This window comes from Scyliorhinus torazame, chromosome 11 (genome assembly GCF_047496885.1).
Source record: "Scyliorhinus torazame isolate Kashiwa2021f chromosome 11, sScyTor2.1, whole genome shotgun sequence".
NCBI classification, from domain to species: Eukaryota; Metazoa; Chordata; class Chondrichthyes; order Carcharhiniformes; family Scyliorhinidae; genus Scyliorhinus; species Scyliorhinus torazame.
In genome coordinates, this window is record NC_092717.1 from 222,305,119 (window position 1) to 222,311,541 (window position 6,423).

At 46.6% G+C, this 6,423-nt stretch overlaps 1 long non-coding RNA gene across 1 annotated transcript; it reads right to left on the reverse strand.

The window, feature by feature from the left end:
- Positions 1–465: 465 nt before the first annotated feature.
- Positions 466–6,379, reverse strand: LOC140385808 (uncharacterized). The gene is made up of 2 exons (XR_011933479.1): positions 6,342–6,379; positions 466–1,670 (listed from the first exon to the last, which is right to left on the reverse strand). It is a non-coding gene; the product is annotated as an uncharacterized lncRNA (long non-coding RNA).
- Positions 6,380–6,423: the final 44 nt, after the last annotated feature.

A 6,423-nucleotide genomic window follows, 5' to 3' on the forward strand; every position in this document is an offset into this window, starting at 1 on the left:
ACTGGGACACTATCTGGTGCTCACCACACATGTGCTGCGGTACATCAGGTGGAGGCAGGAACCCCGAGGGGGCGGACGGTCAGAGGGCAGGCTCCTGGAGCCTGCTAGAGCCTCCTAGAGCAGGCTTCTAGTCCCAGAGACTAACTGCCATCCAGCCGGGTCTCAGGCTTCTAGAACAGACAGTCCTATCGATCATGGAAATGCAGTCACAGACCCAGGGGTTGTCGGCGAGCATCCAGTACCTGCAGGCTCAGGTGGAGGAGTCCAACTGTGTGCAGGAGCAGGAGGTGGTGCCGACCATACGTATCACCCAGGACAACACCGCATGGGTGGCATCCGTGGTGGAGGCCTTGGGGGTGAGCGTTTTGGCTATGGGTCAGCATGGGAGGTTGGCCCCTGGGTGACAGGGGTTATATACATGTATATGGACTTTGATGCAGCAAGCTTGGTCTTAACTCTGATGGATTTGGATTTGATTTCGATTTCGATTTATTGTCAAGTGTACCGAGGTACAGTGAAAAGTATTGTTCTGCGTACTGTCCAGACAGGACGTTCCATACATGAAAATATAGGACATACATAAATACGCAATGTTCATGCATAGGCACAGGCATTGGGTGAAGCATACAGGAATGTAGTGCTACTCAGCAGAGATGATGTGTGAAGAGATCAGGTCAGTCCATCAGAGGGTCATTCAGGAGTCTGGTAACAGCGAGCAAAAAGCTGTTTTTGAACCTGTTAGTGCGTGTTCTCAGACTTTTGTATCTCCTGCCCGATGGAAGAGGTTGAAGAGAGAATAACCCGGGTAGGAGGGGTCTTTGATTTTGCTGCCCGTTTTCCCAAGGCAGTGGGAGGTGTAGACAGAATTAATGGATGGGAGGCGGGTTCACATAATGACCTGGGCTGTGTTTACAACTCTGTAGTTTCTTGGGCCGAGCAGTTGCCATACCAGGCTGTGATGCAGCCAGATAGGATGCTTTCTATGGTGCATCTGTAAAAGTTGGTAAGAGTCAATGTGGACATGCCGAATTTCCTTAGTTTCCTGAGGAAGGATAGGCCTGTTGTGCTTTCTTGGTCTGTGGGTCAGGAAGTCGAGGATCTAGTTGCAGAGAGTGGAACCAAGTCCTAGGTTTTGGAGTTTGGATATGAGCTTGGCTGGGATCATTGTGTTGAAGGCAGAGCTGTAGTCAATGAATAGGAGTCTGACATAGGAGTCCTTGTTGTCGAGATGCTCCAGAGGTGGATGTAGGGCCAAGGAAATGGTGTCTGCTGTGGACCGGTTGCGGCGGTATGTGAGTTGTAGTGAATCTAGGCATTCTGGGAGCACGGAGTTGATGTGTCTCATAACCTCACAAAGCACTTCATTACGATCGATGTCAAGGCCACCGGATGGTAATCGTTGAGGCACGTTGCCTTGTTCCTCTTTGGCGCCAGTATGATGGTGGTCTTCTTGAAGCAGGTGGGAACCTAGGAACGGACTAGGGAGAGGTTGAAGATGTCTCCGAACACCCCCCCCCCCCCCCCCCCCCCCCCCCCCCCCCCCAGTTGGTCTGCCCTTGATGCTCCTGCAGTTAAATAACTTCTTGGTAATCTTTTGTGTGGGTCTCATATGAGTGATAGTGGCGATGGCAAGGTACTGGAGCACATAAGGTGCCCATGGCACTTTATTCCTGAAAAGCAAGGGGAAGATACATTATAAGCGAGATTGCTTTTAGTAGCTCACACTAATACGAAAAGAATGTATTGCTATAACATTACAGTTTCGCTGATTATTTTTGCCTCATTCTTTCAGTTTTCAATTCTGCATTTCCGATTTTGTCAACAGGGGGCACTGGAGACTGATTCCTAATTTGAGATGCTCAATTGAAAGATTTTCTGTTTGAAAATAACAAAGTGCTTCATCTATTTTCACTAAAAAATATTTCATTTGCATATTTTACTAATATGGCAACCTTATTTTTTAAATGAAAACTCAGACATTTCAGTGTTTGGCCAATGAATGGGCTGAATATTACTGCCGAACATGTTAACAATGCTTGTTAAAAACCTTTTGTCTGCAATTTGACGAGAGAGAACACATTTATTTTGAACCTTCAGTAAATAGCTTGCCAGACAGCACTCATTATGAACAGCGCCTTGAGCAGAGTTCTAAATCGCTGTGGGGTTTTTTTACTGTAAAGGAATTTCATACAAATACACCACTGCATTTATTATCAGATATCCAGTACTGGAGGAGAGGAAATTTCCTCTGGTTAAGGATCGGGATGTCTGAAGGAACTGTTTTTGATTCCTGCTCCAAATTGTCTTCCGAGCTACTGGCTCCATCCCTTTCTCGGGAAACGGTGCGAGATTAAGCCAGTCTTTTCGCAACCTTGCTGTCACATTTGAGCCATGTCACATTTGTGGCACATTTCCTAACCCGCAACAAGTCCCGTTCACCCATCACCCCTGTGCTCGCTGATCTACTTTGACCTCTTGTCAGGCAACGTCTCATCCCTGTTTTAAAACCTCTCCAGGGCTTCACCCCTCCCTATCGCTGCAATCTCCTCCAGCCTGTAGCCTAGTGGGTATTTGTAAAGACACCAGCAAAGCCCGATGGTTAAAAGAGCTAACTTGGTGTCAGGCCGAAGGATTGTGGGAGCAGCTAGGCTGCGGGGTTCTGCAGTGAAGACCAGGCACAGGAGGTGGTTGGACAGTGGCTGTTGCTATGCCTCAAACAGACAAGTAATTGAACACAGACTCTTGTGTGACATGCTCCCGAGAGAAATAAGACTCCCAAGTGAGTCACGACTCCTGAGCATTCGTGATTATAGGACAGTGATTGATTGGCGCTTGTCCTTTGAGTACGTAACTGAGAGCATGATCAGTGCTGTATAAGAAGAAGAGACCGGTAAGCTAGGACCAACCACTGAAAAAGAAGCAGCAAGACCCTGAACCTGGGTCTTGGAGACATCCGAACACAGCACTCTGGAATATCTGAGCTCCTGTGAATCTGGTCCACTTAGCATCCCTGATTTTAATTGCTCCACTATCGGTGCCTGCACCTTCAGTTGCCTAAGGCCTAAGCTCTGGACTACCCTCCCACAACCTCTGAGGTTCACAAGCCACATGCTACACCACAGCTAGTGATGGGTGGGATGTGCAGGTGGGTGCCAGGGTATACTGAGATACAGGCACGGTATTGTGCTATGACATGGGGGGGGGGGGCAACCAGGGGTGGCAGACAGAACCAGCACCATGGGGCCAATGCCAGCTCACCTGTGCAACCCGGTGGAGGTCCTTGAGCTTCTTGCGGCACTGGATGCTGGCCCTCGTGGTGATGGCCTCTGCCACTGCCTCACAGGCGGCACTGGCTGCCCTGTGGCTGACCCTCCAACCCCTTCGGGGGAACAGGGTATCCCGTATGGACTCCACCGCGCCCAACAGTCTGGTGAGGTTGGCATCCCCGAATCGTGGTGCAGGTCTCCTTGGTAACATGGCGGCGTGCTGTCTGGGGTTTGCTCTGCGGGGTCGGTTTAAGTGCTGCTTCCCCTCGTTAGCGGAGAGCTGCTGGGCGAATCAGCTGTTTGGGGGGGGGGGGGGGGGGGACAGTCATTTCCAACAAGGAGCGAATGTGGTTTAATCACCCTAATTGGGGTTTGATACCGGTAGTGGTATTGCCAGGTCGGCTGTCGGGAAACACCCAGCAACTCCCACTCGCTACCACAGTTAGAAACTTTTCCATTACATTACGCCCTCTGTAATAAGAGTTGGTGCAGCTTAAATTTTGCACAATATTGTTAGGGAGCTTCAGGATCTTGGCCCACCTACAATGAAGTCATAGTGATATATTACCCAGTCATATGGTGTGTGATTTGGAGGGGAACATGCAGGTGGCGGTGTTATCACATAGCTTTTGCTAATGTTCTTCTAGCTGGTGGAGGTCACAGGTTTGGGAGATGGTGCCAAAGAAGCCTGCAGCAGTGCACCCAGTAAATAGCATCCACAGAACACCAGTGGTGGATTAAGTGGAAGTTTAAGATGATGGCTGCACTGTTGATCGAGCTCACTGCTTTGTCCGAGTTTCTTGAGTGCAGCTACACTAATCCAGGAAAGTGGAGAGGGCATTCAGCTCAACTGGTCTATGCTGATGTTTCTGCTTCAACCACCTTAATTCATCTCACCCTGGCAAAATATCCTTGTATTCTTTCCTCCCTTCTGTACCTACCTAGCTAACCCTTAAATACATAAATAAAAGCAAAATACTGTGGATGCTGGAAATCTGAAATTAAAACAGATTAACTGGATAAATTCAGCAGGTGTGGAAGAATATAGCTAGTTAAAGATTAAAGTATGGACTGGCTGTGTACGTTAATATATCAGATACAGCTAGTTAAAGATTAATTGTATGGACTGGCTGTGTACGTTAATATATCAGATACAGCTAGTTAAAGATTAAATGTATGGACTGGCTGTGTACGTTAATTTTCAATTTCTTTTTAAATTTAGAGTACCCAATTCATTTTTTTGCAATTAAGCGGCAATTTAGCTTGGCCAATCCACCAACCTGGCACATCTTTGGGTTGTGGGGGCGAAACCCACACAAATACAGGGAAAATGTGCAAACTCCACAAGGACAGTGACCCAGAGCCGGGATCGAACCTGGGACCTCGGTGCCATGAGGCAGCAGTGCTAACCACTGAGCCACTGCTCGGCTATGTACGTTAATATATCAGATACAGTTTGTTAACAATTAAATGTATGGACTGGCTGTGTAAATGAATATATCAGATACAGCTAGTTATAGATTAAATGTATGGACTGTCTGTGTAAATGAATATATCAGATACAGCTAGTTATAGATTAAATGTATGGACTGGCTGTGTAAATTAATATATCAGATAGAGCTAATTATGGATTAAATGTATGGACTGGTTGTGTGAATTAATGTATCTGATATAATTAGTTATAGATTAACTGTATGGACTTTAGAAACCAATATGTCATGGGCACCTAGTTAGTTATAGAGATTACAAAGCTGCACATCAGATAGCTACTTGCACATTGAATCAGCAGATGCTGCTCTGAGTTTGATTGCAGGGTCTGTGCGCCAGGCTGTGCAGTGGCTCGGCGATTGTATTGATTCCGTGGCTGACGGTTGGCGGCCGCTCTGCTGCGCCGCCATGTTACTCTCCGGTCTGTACCGCTCTGCCGTCTCACACTCGGTAAGGATCTACACTGTTTGTTAAGTCATTCCCGGGAATTGCAAACCGAGTGAGATGAGGTATTTTTGTTTGTGTGGTGGTGTGGAGCCTGTTTGAAAGCGAATGAGGCAATTAATGCGGGCCCAGGGCTGACTGAGAGTCAACATGGCGGCGGCGGTGGTGGGTTTGACCTTCAGAGAGGAGCCTGCTTCCCCCAGAGCTCTGCAGTTTCCTTCAGCCTTTCATTCATCGTCCAGTAACCCTCGCTGCGCTACGTGTTGTTAGTTTTTACCCCCCCCCCCCCCCCCCCATTTCACCCTGTTTATTTACAACTGTTTGCACTTTTTAATTGACACTCTGTTCAATATAGTTACACAAATGTGACTTGTTCACTGTCACTGAATTCCCCCACCATACCCCCAATTGTGTTCCATTTAATTTGCAATTGAAGAATTTCAAATGAATCCTAATGTGTTGCCACTCAGTATCTTCATCTTGTTCAGCCCCAGATCCCCTTCCTGCTTTGATTTGGTGTCTATTTTTGTCTAATTGTTTCTGTTGAAATGCCTTGAATATATAACCTACTAAATACAGTAAATGCTACCAAGTTTTGCATCAGCTAACTTTTTATGTAAACTATGAGGATCGTAAATTACTTTTGCTTCAGGCTGTGAGCTATGTATGTATTCAGTGTATGAAGATGTTGTTTATTGGTTCTAGAATTCTCCAGTGATTTTATTTTTAAATGAAATGTAATAATTGGTCCATTGATGTTACTCAAACTGTATTTTGTTTTAATCTTAATTTGGGGAGTGGCAATGGTGAATTGACATTCTCCTGCAGGGCTGTTGGAAAATACTTTTGATTTGCAAAAGGCTGGGTCCCCTTTCCAAATTGATTCCCATTGGTTCTAAAAGATAACAAGCATATAATATTTTTTTGAATACTCAAAATTGGATTAGCTCACTTGGTTAGACAGCTGTTCATGGTACAGAGCAAGGCCAGCAACGTGGGTTCAATTCCCATACCAGCTAAGGTTATTCTCAACCTTGCCCCTCGCCTGAGGTGTGGTGATCCTCCAGTTAAATCACCACCAGTCAGCTCTCCCTCTCAAGGGGAAAAGCAACCTATGATCATCTAGGACTATGGCGACTTTACCTTGGTTATCTATGGCTGCCATTGTTCGCCAGTGGTGGGGGAATTTTTGTGGCAATCAAGCGGGCTGCGTTAGATGGATGGT